The following is a 15,695-nucleotide window of genomic DNA, read 5'->3' as shown; positions in this document are numbered from 1 at the left end:
GGGTTTGGCATTGTGGCCCTGAGGGTACAAAGTGTGATTGCAAGGCTGCTTTTCAAATGGGAAACCCATCACCTTGTGAACGAAATGTCTCTTTTGCTGATTCCTCTATGTCCTGGTAAGTCAGGCCCTGCTTTTTATAGTGTTGCTTCCAGTTCCTTCCTCTTTATGACAAGAATATCACCAAGGCAATAGCAGAGAGATAAGACTATGCAAATAGGTGGGTTCTGATGAAGATACTTTGTTTGATGAAAAATAGAATACTTACAGCGTTGAAGAAAGGTCAGTCTCTGAGGAGCCTGGTCAGCCATTTTGGGTGTTTGCATGTTGTATTCTTATGGAAGCTTACTAAAAGATCTTGACATTTCCTTGCATTTAATTCCTGATTTTTAGCCGTTAGATTGTTTTGTTTTGTTTTGCATTCAACGTTTAATACCTAGCTGTAGAGATCGGGGTGTGTGTTTGTGTGAAAGATGATTTGTTGTTGAAGCGTTGAGTTGTAATGTCAGTGGCCACAGGAGTAAGATCTACCTTGTTTCCTTCGTGTTTCTTCTCTCTTTGCCATGTGGTGGTGTAGAAGCAACAGGCTAAAGACACAAAAGTTTGCGAGACCATGCAAAGGGCTTCCAGTTATTCCAGATGCAGTTAACCCCAGATGCCTCAGTGAGCACAGGGGTGGAATGATGGAGGGAGGGCTATCCAAAAACAGATATCAGTTGGAGTCTGATAGAGCCAAACATCTATTCTCCTGTATTTTAATTAGCAACAGATTTAAATATACCCAGTTGCAATTTAGAATCCCTCAAATTCAAGATATTAAAAAACAGTGTGGAGAAATGTAAAATTTGTGCTGGAAAGAGAAGCTCTGACTTTGAAACCCAACTCTGCTGTTGGACTCATTATTGAGTGTTTGCTGTGGCCCTGGAATACAAAGATAAACAGAGTCTGTGCCCTACAGGAGCAATGAGGAGACAAATGGAAACACAGAGGACTATGCAGTAGTGAGATATCTACAGGAGAGCTCCAAGGAGGGGCGCTTAGCTACCCAAGTGGTGAGTGTGAACAAAATAAAGGGAGGCACACCCAAGGAACTGAGCACAGAGGATGGTGCCCAGTAAGTTGAAGATGCTACACAAATATTTACATTGCATGAATGCATGCCAGAAATCCTGAAAGGTAAATAGGCTTTTGTAGCATGAAAGGCTTTATCTTTCTAAGAAGTTTGGACTTGCTCTAAGGCCAATGGAAAGCTGTTGACTTAATTTTTAATATTTATTTATTTAATGTGTATTTGCACTTGAGTGTGTGGATGTCCACCACGTGCATTAGGAGCCAGGGGAGGACAGGAGAGGATGGCAGATATCCCTGGAGCTGGAGTTACAGGCCGTTGTGAGCCACCATGTGGGTACCCGGGACCTAACCTGGGTTCTCCGCAAGGGGAGTAAGTTCTCTTAACTGCTGAGCCATCTCTTCAGCCTCTTAAATTTTTTAAGTTGATTAATTTTAAGGAACATCTGACATAATCAGATGACCACTTTAGAAAAATCACTGCTGTTGGGAGAGTTTGTTAGTGATACTGTAACCCTGGAGATTAATCAGAAGTCTGTTTAGCTCCTAATGGGAAAAGGTGGGGGCGGGGACATGGACCTCTTAAACTAAGATAGCAAGGGGAATCTAGAGAAGGAAAGGGTTCAATAACTAATATGAGGGAGTCTGACTATTGATTTTATCTGCTTAATTAAGACATGGTGGGAGAATTATGGCTTAGTTAAACAGGATGATAGAGGAGAAAAGCAGGTCACATCGAGAAGGAATTAGTTTAATTGTAAACCTACTGAGTATGATGTATCCCCGGCATATCAAAGTGAAGTGTGTAGTATTTACCAGAGAAAGCTGAAACTCCAGAGGTATCTGTGTTAGAGTCGTCAGGATAAGTTCATTGTTACAGATGAAACCCCTAAAAGAGGAGGGATAGAGGACAAGAAGGGGGCCTCACAAAAGCTCCATGGAAATGTCATTTAAAAAGATGAGGATGGAGCCGGGCATTAGTGGCGCACGCCTTTAATCCCAGCACTCAGGAGGCAGAGGCAGGCGGATCTCCCTGAGTTTGAGACCATCCTGGTCTACAGAGTGAGTTCCAGGACAGCCTCCAAAACAATACAGAGAAACCCGGTCTCGGGGGGGAAAAAAAAAAAAAAGGTGAGGATGGAAGGGTACTAGGGAGATTTCTGCAAAGGGAGAAGGAGAAGGGACAAGGGGCCTTAGATGCTTTGTGAGGACGTAAAACAGCATTAAACACCAGAGCATTTAAGAGACACAAGGACCGAAAAGCCCTTGGCTTTAGCAACAAAGGTCATCTGTGTATTTGGCAAAAAGCAAGCTGGTAAAGGGGGAAGGGTAACTAGGCTCTGATGGATTCAGGGGCTTGTGAAAACAGGAGGAGCTGGAGGAGGCCGCCTCAGATAGGAAGGACCAAGGGCGGGTCAAGAAGAAAATGAAGGTCTGGATTCGTGGTATGTAAAGGTACTGGTATGCCGTTAAAGAAAGAAACGAGAGAATTCTGGATTCTTTTGAGCTTCTTCGAATTGACTAGCATCACCATCCACCAATTATTTGAGCTGAAAAAAATGTGCAGACCTTCTTGGTTATTCTGTTTCTGCAACTTGCACATTCAATTCCTAAGGACTTCAAGGCAACTCTACCTCTAAAACACTTCCCAAACTTAATCTGTCTCCTTTGCTGCCAACTTAGTCCAAACAAGCATCCTCTCTCTAATGCTCATATTTGGCTTTCTTAAAAAAGAAGGAGGGAAGGAGGGAGGGAGGGAGAGAGAGAGAGAGAGAGAGAGAGAGAGAGAGAGAGAGAGAGAGAGAGAGAGAGAGAGTTAAAGATAAGAGATGCACTAACTATGTAGCCTGAGCTGGCTTCCAAGTTGTAATCCCCCTGCCTCAGTCTCTTGAGTGTTGTGATTATAAATGTATGTCACCCTCCCAGGATCTAATGGGTGACTGTTCTTGTTCTCTCCAGAGAACACTGATTCAAGCCAGGCATCATGAGACATAAATCATAGCTTGCCATATGGCAACCCTGTGAGACACTTCCAGACATATCGATAGGAACTGTAATATAGTGTCACGATCTATTACTAAGTATTTTTTAAAAATCAGATGAAGAGCAACACGTTTATTTTGCTGCCTTTTTCTTTTAAGGGAGATTTTAAAATTTTAAGGGAGATTTTTAAATTTCTTTTAAGGGAGATTTAAAATTTCTTTTAAGGGAGATTTAAAATTTCTTTTAAGGGAGATTTAAAAGCATTACCAAGGTGAAAGGCCAAAAAACATATGTTGAGAGACTAGTGAAGCGTGTTTCAGAGACATGTGAGAAAGGATTGGCTGCCAGGTGAAGGCGGTGGCATGAGTGGGACAAGAAATAATCAAAGGCCACAGAGCTGTTTCAACTAATTTAGTGATAGACGAGGCATGGTGAGTAACACAGAAGGAGACACTGTGATTGTCACATTGGACTTGAGGTTTGCAACAGTCACAAGACGGAGCAGACGATTAGAAGTTCTGCAGGAACTGGATTTGTGAACTTAGGAGACTGCCTAGGGTGGGCAAAAATAAGATGACATAAAATAAAATAAAAATAGATTCAATATAGAGGTTGAATAGAAAAGAAAATTGGAAATGGAAATAGGATCAGAACTCAGAGAAGTAGAACTAAGGACCAAAGGTACCAGAAGGAGTCTGTGTTGAAGGCAGGATTAACTCTCAGCACCACCAAAGGTCAAAGAAGATTAGCATAGATCAGTAGTCGTCCTCCTGAGTCCTACTGTCTTCAAGAACTAGGATTTTTGTACATTGTTGTGAGCCCAGTGTTGTACACATAATGAAGAGCTAGTAAACTTTTGTTAGGTGGGAGGAAGACAGGAATACACAGATGGACAAAGACTGTTGAATCTATGTTTGGATCTCAGAAGATGAACCCATTAGAGGACGAAGCTCAGGAATAGAACTTACCTACCATGGAGAAGGCCCTGGCTTTGCCTCCCAGTGCCACAAAATAAATCAGTGAGTAAATAAATAAATAGGATTCATTTGAGGTGCGCCACAAGGAATCCTAGCAAGCAGATAATCCTGTGCACTTTGATTTATTTGTGAGCTCATGGGCAGATTAATTGTTCGCAGGACCACACTCCTCTATGTTAGGTGCCTTCTCAAAACACTGGTAAGTAATACCTGTGACTGGGACACCTAAGTCACTTTTGTATTTCTTTAGGTCGTAGACAGTAAAGAGAACATTTGTTTGACCCCATCAGGAGTCAGTGAAGCTCGCCTGGCAGATCTATTTTGGGGTCATTACAGTTCCAGACGACACTGAGGGCACCCTTAGATGCCCAGCCTCAGTTTCCCATCAAAGAGAATGACGGCCCTAGGCAGAAAGACTGTTATCCTCCTAGACACACCAGAGGCCTCTCCGTTCCCCATTGTTGCATGTCCCTGCTACCAGAAAAGCCTGTAGAGAAGGCAGCAGAGAAGAGGGGTGGCTTCGTTCTGAAGATGGGGGAATCTTTGACGGAAGCGTGCTCTTGCACAGGGGTATACTCAATTGGAAAGGTATTTGTCTGGCTTGCACAAAGCACTGGGTTCAAACTAATATCACACAAGAGCAAAAAAAAAAAAAAAACCAAACCAGAGGAGAGCACACTATAATACCAGCTCTTGGGAGGTAGAGACAATACAAGGAGATCTGGGCCAGCTGAGGCTGTGTGAGAACCTTTATTGAAAAGAGAATGAAAGAAAGGAAGAAAAAAGGAAAGAAAGAAGAACAGCCTTGAATTAGAAACTTCAGGAACTTGGGGCTGGGGAGGTGACTCTTGCTCACAAATCACAGTGAGCACTGGGCAGCTCACAACCACCATCACCAGGGTATCAGACACCCTTTTCCAGCTTATAAGAGCACCTGTACACAGGGCCGGGCATTGGTGGCGCACACCTTTATTCCCAGCACTTGAGAGGAGAAGCAGGTGAATCTGTGTGTTCGAGACCAACCTGGTCTACAGAGCGAGTTCCAGGACAGGCTCCAAAGCAATGCAGAGAAACTCTTCTTGGTAAAACAAAAACAAACAAACAAAAAAGAGCACCTGTACACATGTGGTATACACACACACACACACACACACACCTTAGTAAAAGTGAAATAAATCTTTAAAAAAACTTTAGAAACTAAAATAAGTAGCTTTAACCATATTGAAAGGCTTGTGACATCCAAACATTATTATGTATTATGATTGGTGATTAGCAAACTTTCTCTACAAAGGATGAGATAGAAAACATTTTAGGCTTCTCTGTCTCTGTTCCAAATCCTTAATGCTGTCATTGCAGTGAGAAAGTGGCTATCACAAATACATGAATGAATCTGAGCATACTGTGCACACATGCTGTCCCAGCACTCGGTACTCTGGGGGTGAGGAAGGCAGGAAGTCTCAAGTTCAGGGCCGACCTAGGTTATAGAGCCAGATGGCTGAAGAAGGGAAGACGGAAGAAAGGGACAGAGGACGGGAGGGACTATTGAATAAGCATGACCATGTTTTAATGAAACTATTTATGGATAACAGAATTTAGATTTCATTCAGTTCTCCCATGTCATGAGGTTTCATTCCTCTTTTAATATTTTTCCAACCATTTTTTAAAATATGAGAACAATTCTCAGTTTATAGGCCACACAGAAACAGGGTGTGGGCTGCATATGGGCTGCATGGGGAGTAGTTTTGCAACCTCTGGTTTAGATAAGTGTGAACATCTTGTTATGAAAAAGCTGTTCAGACTCGGGCTTCCAAAAACAATAATTTGCTTCATTTCTGTATCCGTTCACCTTTATTTTCACTTCTCAAATTTACGTGGGCATATATGTTGATCTGCGTCTGAGTTACTCGGGAACAAAACTGTCCCCCAGGGACATGTTTCACTCTTTGCATGCCTTACTCTTCCTTGTAATGCACATGCCAGTGACTATTACATTTTAGCCAGCAATGGACCCATATGTGATAATGGTCCCATAATACTATGATGGGGTTGAAAATTTCTTGTTGCTTAGTGATAGCACAGCTTTCAGAATGCTGGAGCAGGACGCATTATCAACCCGGGTGGGGTGATGCTGGTGTCAGTAAGCCCCACTTCTGGTCACATGAAGGTATAACAGTACCGTTGTGCAGTGCATAACACTTGATAGTTACTATAAAGGACCATGGTATGGACTTAAGTGATTAATGTGCTATACTTTCTGTTACTTTCATATTTCAGAGTATGCTCCTACAAATAATTATGACAATTGTAAGTTAGTGTACCATTTATACCAGCACCAATCTCATATATCTTTTTCTTATGCTTGATTTATTATAACTTTTCATTTATCATGGCCCTGTGAGCAATAAACTGTTTTATATTCGTGTTATATGTATGTGTGTGTGTATATAATAGGCATAATAAGCATATATATGCATATTATATATTACACCTATGATATATATGTATATAACACACATGTATCATGTAGCCCAAGCAATTAGTAATCTACACAGTGTAGGCTTTTGTGAGTGCTCCATTTACTAAATAACAAAACCACTGAAGGACTTTTCTTGGATCGTGTCTCCATCATTAAGTGACTCTGGCTTTTTGAGACAGGGTTTCTCTGTAGGTTTTGAACCTGTCCTGGAACTGGCTCTGTAGACCAGGCTGGTCTCTAACTCACAGAGATTCATCTGTCTCTGCCTCCCAAGTGCTGGAATTAAAGGTGTGGGCCACTATTGCGCAGCCATTAAGTGACTCTTGACTGTGTTTTATGTGATAAGGAGTTCTTCCTAATTGACTTTATAAATACACAAACAACAATGCTAATCAGTCTTGTGTGTATGTCTTTGTAACATGAATAAAGACCTAGAGACTGATACTGGGGTTCAAACTTCAAGCTGCAGGTCAGAAAAGCAAAGTAGCTGGCCACTAGCTCTCACTTCTAGCTCAGGCTGAAAGGACTGATCCACGAGCTCTCCACCAATCTTCAAACTGCTGCCTCTCCTCAGTGTAGCTGGAGAATGAATGCTCCTATTTTCAGTGTGGCAGAAGAATGAATGCCTCTTACTAAATACTGAAGGCCCTGCTTCTATCTTTGATACTCCTCTAGTGTTGGGATTAAAGGCGTGTGACCTGTTACTCTTAGACTGATTCAATCTCCTGTATCCCTGGGTGGCCTTGAACTCAGAGAGAGCCATCTACCTCTTAATCTTCAGTCCTAGAATTAGAGGCGTGTACCACTAACTCCTAGCTTCTGGCTGCTGGGATTAAAGGTGTGCACCTGGCTGACGTTGCTTTCTGAGTCCTCAGGCAAGCTTTAATACGTCATAAATAATATCTCACTACATGTCTTAGTTACTTTTCTGTTACTATAATGAGACACCATGACCAAGGCCACTTCAAGAAGAAATAGTTCACTGGGGCTTACAATTTTAGACAGTTCATGACCATCATGTCTGGGAGCATGGCAGCAGGTTGGCAGGCATGACACCAGAGCAGTAGCTGAGAGGTTGCATCTTGAGTCGAAACCAGGAGGCAGAGAGAGAACACTGGGAATGGCTCAGTTTTTTTGAAACTTCAAGGTCTGCTCCCGTGAAACACCTCCTCAACAAGTTCCCAACTCCCGATCCTTCCAAAACAATTCTACCAACGAGGGCCCAAGCATTCAAATGTATGAGTCTAAGGGGGGCCATTCTCATCCAAACCACCACAGCATGATTGTGAGTGTGTGCAGATGTGTGAGAGTGTTCCCACATGTATGTGCAAGTATGTGCATATGATTATACATGCTTGTAGAGGCCATAAGTCCTCTACCAGTTGTCTTGTTCCTCAGGAACCATCCAATTTGGGTATTTTTGTTGTTGTTGTTGAATTTCCAGTTTGATTTTTTGTTTTTTGTTTTTTGTTTTCTTTTTGAGACCAGGTCTCTCCCTGGTACCTTGGGCTCGCCAACCAGCTCTACAGATCCATCCCTCTCTCCTTCCCTGTGGTGGGGTAACAAACTTGCACCACTACACACAGATTTGTATATGGATGTTAGGAATCATATTCAGGTCCCCATGTTGTATGCCAAGGATTCTATGAACTAAGCTATATCCCCAACTCCCATTAATCCTATTGTATGGTCATTGGATTTTTGTTTTGTTTCATGAGATAAGATCTCACTGGGTAGCTCTTGCTAGCCTGAAATTCACTGTGTAGACCAGGCTGGCCTAGAATTCACAGAGGTCTGTTTGTCTCTGTCCCCCAAGCATTGAGATTAAGGGCATGCACCATCACACCTAGACCACCGATCGTATTTTTTGACCATCATAATTCATCAGATGTTGACAATCTGCCTTTACATAGTGCTATGCTGGGTATCATGGAGATAAAAGAGGATAGAACATTGATAGGTAGGTCAGTAGCTACTTAGAAAATCTAGTGGTCAGGAAAAAAAAAAACCACTGAGAATTGCCTGGGTTTGTTACTGTATAAATGTGTAAAGTGTGTCTTGAGGAGCAGCTGAAGGCAGCCAGTGAGGGGGAAGGGAGAGATGTGAGCTCTTTTGCATTCCAGCTGTGTGACCTTGGGCTGATTACATAAACCATATGAATTTCAGTTTCCTCTTTTCAGACTGGGTATAATGACAACTACCTACCAACGAGGTGGGGGGATTAAATAAGTTAGTCGGTATAAGTCTGCTCCTCCCTGGGACACAGAACAACTGGTAAAATGCAGCCGTTGTTGGAGGGGAGCAACATAAAGTATACCCAGCTTATTTACAGGAAGCACAAGCAGGCAGAGCACAGTAACCTAGAAGCTTGAGTCACAGACGTGTCCAGAAACCCACAGACCTGATAAGGAACATTTGGGTGAAAATAAAAGCAGAAGTGATAGTGTCACAGGGGCATACAGTAAGGCAGCTGGCCAGCTGTTGTCCCTAGCAACCAGCTGCTGGGTTGCCTATGAAGCTCCACCTACCTCCAGGCCTAGCTACCCAGCGTCTCCACTGCAGCACTTAAATGTCAATTGTCACTGGGTAAAAAACACATGCTTCCTTCCATCCAGGGTGTCTGAAGGCCAGACGCCTAAACGGTCCTCCTGTTATGCTACCCACTAATTCTGGGCTTTCACCTTAAGCTCTGTCCCTTCTTCCTCTGGTCGCAGGGTACTGAGTGGTAGTCTTCCCCTGATGGTGTGCTTCCCTGAACACCATAGCCTGTTCCATCATGGCTTGGATGCCTTGTTGATCTCCGCTCTGACCAGCTGCCTTCAACTGCTCTCTGTATTCAACTGCTCACACCCTGCCGTGTTCTCCCCGGGGAACTACTCTAGGTGTCAGACCCTCATGGGCCACCAGCTAGAATAAGGCTAATCTACTTCATAGTAACAGCTTCCTGAGCTTTACCTTGGTGTGAGATAACTGACCTTTCGCAGCCTGGTTTTCCTTTTCCAGACGTCTGCCTTACAACCCATGCCATAGGGAGTGCCCCCACCCAGTGTTGGTTCCTGTCCTCTCTCCATTGACAAGTGTACCAACAACTTCTAGCACGTCTTGTGAGCCTTTGGTGGAAGCATCAGTAACATTTTCCCAATACAGATGGCCAAATTAGCGGCATAGGGACATAACGTAGGGTTAATAGTGATCTTCAATTCAGTTAGAATCAACCGACAGTATCATTCTGCTGAAAAGCAAGCCTTAAATAAAGTTGGCACAACCTGGCTTTAAACTAATTCCTTATTGAGGAGGTGCTATTCTGTGCTTAATTCTGACCAGCCGAGAAGAATGTGTTGGTGAAACAGAAGTGACAAACAGCTATTGCTGTGCTTTGGAACTGCAAACAGCCAGAGCAGGCAGCTCTGCTCTCACGGAGCTGACCTGGGCAGGATGAAGAGAGCATGCGCAGGAGGACCTCTGCCTGGCCAGGAACTAAGAAAGTTCTAGAGGAGTAAAATGTCCGGAGGAGTACATTTCCATGCAGCTAATACTTTCAGGTTAATGAAAAAGGGGATTGTTAAAAGCAAAACAAAAACAAAAAACAAAAACAAAAAAAAAAACCCAGTGTGGTTACTTATTCAAGCAGCAGTCTGGTCACCTCCTAGTTTTAAAGGGTGTGTACCAAAGGGAGAAAACAAGTTTGTTTCATTTGAAGCAGCGACTTGGAAGCCTGCCTCCTAAGCCCTCAGGTGGGAGTGAGGGGTACGGCTCAGTTGATAGAGAGTGCTTGCCTAGCCAGCATGAACCCTGGGTTCACACGTCTGTCATTCCAACACTCTGAGGGTACAGATAGGATGGATCAGAAGTTAAAACAAGTTTGAGGCCAGAGGGAGATACGTGTGATGCTGTCTAAAAAAAAATTAAAACTCAAAGAACCCCAATTCCCTCAGTAGATGCTTGAAACCATGGAGATTAAGAAACCCTATGTGTACTGTGGCTATTTCCTATATATACCTCTGATAAAGTTTAACTTGTAAGCCAGGGACAGTAGCTGAGATAGCAGTGCATTAGGCAAGATGTTATTTAAAACACATACGCTATTTCAGGGTTGTTCTATTTGTCATTCTGGGTTAACAGTTGGAAGCATAACTGAGGCCACAGCAAAGAGTGAGATGAAGGGAACCACTGTATAAATGGGCCATCTCCAAATGCAGGGCTCAGACCTGCCAGAACAATGATGTACAAGCTGAGGTCCACAGGCAGCTGGAGTCTGGGGAAAGACTTGGAGACAATGAATGGGGTTTTGTTTGGATGGGGGAATGCTATGCATGCTATCGAATGTCCTGACCCTGGCTTGCATGGTCCCTCAGCCCAGCCCTTTGTTTATGTTCCCAGTAAAGAATAATGGTGAAGGAGTAACGCTGCTGAACGGGGCAGGCTCACGCCGTTGAATGAAATCGGTCCATTCAACCGTAGCGGTTTCTAGATCCTAAAGTACGGCTCCTTCCCTTGATGCACTCATTCATATTCTCATCCCCCCACCAATTCCTTCTTCTACCCAGGGTCTCCTGCTATGGAGCCGAGGCTTGACCTTGAGCACGTGACTCTACCTCAGCACCTCCGTTGTTGGGATTGCAGGGGTGAACCCTGTGGTTGGCTGATTTGCTACATTTTGGTTTGTTGGGTCTTTATGTTGGATTTTTGAGTCAGGGTCACACTATACAGCCTAGGCCAGCCTCAAACTCAAAGCAGTCTTTCCACCAGGCCTGACATTTGGTGCTGGGGATTAGATTCGGACCCTTTATTCATGGTAATCATGTTCTATATATACACTCCAGGCCACTTTAGAAATATGTCTTGTGTGTGTGAACATGTGTATATGGGTACTTGGGTACAGGTGCACACGTGTGTTTGTGTGGAGGACAGATGTCAACCTCGAGTGACATCCACTTTACTTTTTGAGACCAGGTCTCTTCTTTGTCATCTAGGGTTCAGCTATTAGGTAAGGCTGGCTGGCCAGCAAGTACCAGGGACCCACCTGTCTCTCTGTCCCCAGTTCTGGGATTACAGACACATAGCACCGTGTCTGGCAAGCGCTTCATCAAGTGAGCCGTCTCCCCAACCCGCTATGTTCCTAAACTCTGATTCTACCTTGACTAGGTGAGCCTAATGTGAAAGTATTTTCTAAAGAGCCTCAATATCATTCACTGCCTTGCACCCTCGTGCAAACTGGCTGCAGAAGAGAGGAGGCTTGAAGTCTTACCATCTAGGTCAGTCGCATTCAGTAGCTCCCAGCAGAGAAGGGCCCAGGACAGTGGGTTCACTCCACAGTACTTGTCACCCAACCAGTCAGTAAGTGGTAAGAGCTGTTGCGTCTCCTGACACATCAGCAAGAACGGCAAAGGGATATAAGTGCGTGGATAAAGTCCAGGGAAATGACTACACTTCTTCTCTGTTGTGAGTAAAAACTAGCATTCTAGGGAGAAATGCAGCACTGCGTGTTTAAAACCTTAGCATATACGGCAAGGCATGGTGGTCCAAACCTGTAATCCAAGCACCTGAGATGCTGAGACCGGAAGATCACAAGTTCAAGTCCAGCCTGAGTTCTATATTTAGATGCCTCCTGGATGAAAGAAAGGAGGAAAACCCAATACCAACAACAATGAAATGCCTCTTAATATATATGAAACATTGGGCTCAGCCGTTAAAGGCTAGGCTCACAACCAAAAATATATATGAAACATTTAATATTTAACTTAGGATTTTCATTTTTCAAAACTTTCTCCAAAGAATAATCAGACATGGCCACAAAATTTAATGTGGAATATGTAATAAGGCATACTTTGTAATTATGTTTGGAGATAACCTAAGTGTCTAAAAGGAACCATTGTGTGAATTGGAATATACTCCTATGAATGTAGGCACATGATAGAAAAATAGGTTTTGGAAGGTGTCATGACATCACAAAATGTTGTCTGGTTACGTGTGTATGTATGTATGTATGTATGTATGTATGTATGTATGTATTTCTCTTGAGGCAGGGTTTCTCTATGTAGCTCTGGCTGTCTTGGACCTCACTATGTAGACTAGGTTGGCCTCGAACTCAGAGAGATCCACTTGCCTTTGTCTCCCAAGTTCTGGGTAAAAGTGAGTACCATCAGCCTAGCCTGACTTGGTTATTTATTTTTAAATGTTTTTTTTTCCTCAGGGGTGGTGATGGGGAACTTACTGGAGAGTTATGCAGTACGATATATATAGTGACAATACCTTGGTAGTAAGATTGAGTTAATTTTCTTCATGATTTCTGTATATTCCAAGCTGCCTTAGCATTTTAAATCTACGCTCAAGCTCTTACAATCAGAGAAAGAAAAAGATTTACCGAAAAGAAACTTACTATGAAATGGGAGCCCATGATGAATGAAGAGTGAATTTAAATGAGATTTCAATTTCAATTTAAATGAGAGATTCAAATTTAAATGACAGCCAAAGCTTCTGATCCAGCGATGGTTGTGTTGTGAGGGTTGCTGAAGAGGGAAGTACCACATCCTGGGATTATGCAACTTTCCTAAAAATTTTTTTCTGAGTTTTACTTTTTCATTTTGTTTTTAGCCAGGGTCATGCTATATAGTCCAGGCTGGCCTCGAACTTAAGATATTTCCGCATCCCACTTCACAAGTAAGGAGTTTGCATGTTTGTTCCATGTTCCACTGCGTCCTGCTAACTTTGCCAATAGGAAGGACGGAAGGACGGGAGGAAGGAAGGAAGGAAGGAAGGAAGGAAGGAAGGAAGGAAGGAAGGAAGGAAGGAAGGAAAGAAGGAAGGAAGGAAGGAAAAGTGACAGAGTGAGTTCCAGGACAGGCTCCAAAGCTACAGAGAAACCCTGTCTTGAAAAACCAAAACAGCAACATAAAGAAAAAAATGAAAGAAAGAAAAAGAAAAGTGAATTCCAGAGCCTGCTGACTGGTAAACTCACACTCAGGAAAAGAAAGTTGGTATCTGCATGAGCCAGCAGGGGCTCACTGAAGTGCAGATCTGTAAGTGCTGTGACTTCCTCACCCTCAGGAACCTTAAATCTTAGACCATCCTCATCCCCGACCTCCAAGATGGAAAACACAGCATCCGCTTTGGGCAGAAGCTGGAGGCCTTAAATGGCAAGCGCTTGTCAAATGATCTTCTCCCTCCCTCCCTTCCCGTAGTTGATGCTCCTGGACGGGGAGATTAGAGGCATATTTATCATACCTGGCATTGTAGGGAAATCTCCAGGGGAATCCTAATGGACACTACGAAACATCAAGGACAGTGTTATACACAAAATTGTGGGTTAATAAAACCCAATGTTTTTGCTACTGTTGTCTTTTTCTTTTTCTGAAGCTGAGGGCCTAACTCAGAACCTTTAAGCGATCTACCGCTGAGCTAAATCCCCAAACCCAATAAAGCCCGGTCTACTGAGAGATTTCAAATTGGTTATAACAACAATTGCGTTTACTGTGTGCAAAGTTCTATGCTGAAATGCTTTCCATTGGGTATCTTTCCCGGTATGGGAGAGGCAGGGTATTATCCCCATTTTACAGGTGACAAACCAGAGTTCAAGAGTGACACGTGTACGCGCTCCTGATTTCCCATCAGTAAGCGTGGGAGTTAAGACTGAGTCACGGAAAATCTGAGCTCGGAACCCATAACTGATACTTACATCAATATATCTTCACTTGGTCCTTGGCTCCAGTAATGGCTCAATTCATTTCTCTCACTAACAGAAAGGTTTATTTATCTGAGTAGCAACTCAAAATGACACAAGTGAGTGGAAAAGAAGGAAAGCAAGAAACCCAAGCTACTGAGCTCACACACAGCCACCCAACTGCTCTGAAGTATAGACAGGCTAGGAATGACTCCCCCACCCCCACACTTCCTACTCCGCCCCGACTCCTGCTCTCAGGTGATCCAGGATCCAAAAACACCAGGCTGCTGAACAGAGCCAGAATTCAAATGTAGATCTGCCGGACTCCCAAGCCCTTGCTAGGTTTACTACTAGCTAAATAAACAGATGTGTAAATACAGTATTTACGGGGTGGGGGTAAATGTCGCAATCGGCTTTAAGATGTTGTGTATAAAATGGGGAGTTCGTGTTCTTTTTCAACATTCAGAGTGCAGATAGAGCTATTGCTGGGTCTGACGGCGCAAGAGGAGGCAGGAGGAGGCAGGCCTGCTATGGAGGCCAACGGGGTGGCTGCAGACCAGCCTGGGTGACCGGGTGAGATGTCAGCACCAAACCTGGAGATCTGAATTGCTTAGGAAGCCCCTCGAGCCAGCAGCGGCTGTCAGAACAGCCACATGATTTTTAGCTAGTGTGACAAGAGGAACTGTGTTCTGGAAAGGGGAGATGCCCACTTAGGTCTGGACACTGCTGACACCAGCTGGGGACAGTTGTGCTTGAGTCCAAGCTTTGAAAACCACTTTGACATGCGAGGCTATGGACATCGAAAGGAAGCAAGCCAGCTGGCGAACATGTACATTAAGCTGGATTATTTCGTGAGTGTGGAGTAAGTGGGGGAGACCTGAGGTCCAGTCGGAAACCTTCAGCTAGCAGGAGCAGTGCTACAGGGAAGAATTTTATTCTATTGCGCAGGGGTGGAGAGGAGCGACAGCTGTGTCTGGAAGGAGGCAGATGTGGGACAAGTGAAAAGCTGGAATATTATTGCACCTTGCATATTGTTCGGGAGACATAAGTGCTGAGCCGGGTACTTTAAACATAGCAGGCACTCAGAAAATACACACTGAACTGAACTGGACCTACTGGCATGCAAAAATTCCAGGTTGCCTAGACAACTACCTAGTATACTCAAGACTCCCTACTTTACACCTAGCCCAGCTCCTAGTTCTCAAGGTTCTGAAACCTCCAAATTCTGGGATTACAGGCACACACCACCACGACACCTAGCTTTATGCATGCTAGGCAAGCCCTCTGCCAACTGAACTAGATAAATTCAGCCCTCATCCTGTGTTCTAATTATAAAGCCCAGTATATTCTTCATCTCCTCCCTCCAGGGCTGTTGATTTTTTTTTTCATAAAAGGGACCCCACTTGGTCCCTTTTCCATCCGTCTCTCCAAGAGCTCTTGTCCAGAGTCCTCTCTTGGCTCTTTTTGTCTTTAACCACTATCTGTATCCCCTTCAGGGTTCTGGCTCACCGCGCGCCATCCCCAGGCTGTCTCC

Source organism: Mesocricetus auratus, unplaced genomic scaffold, assembly GCF_017639785.1.
Source record: "Mesocricetus auratus isolate SY011 unplaced genomic scaffold, BCM_Maur_2.0 Super-Scaffold_100019, whole genome shotgun sequence".
Classification (NCBI taxonomy): domain Eukaryota; kingdom Metazoa; phylum Chordata; class Mammalia; order Rodentia; family Cricetidae; genus Mesocricetus; species Mesocricetus auratus.
The sequence above is the reverse complement of the archived record's forward strand: the minus strand, read 5'-3'. Positions refer to the sequence as shown.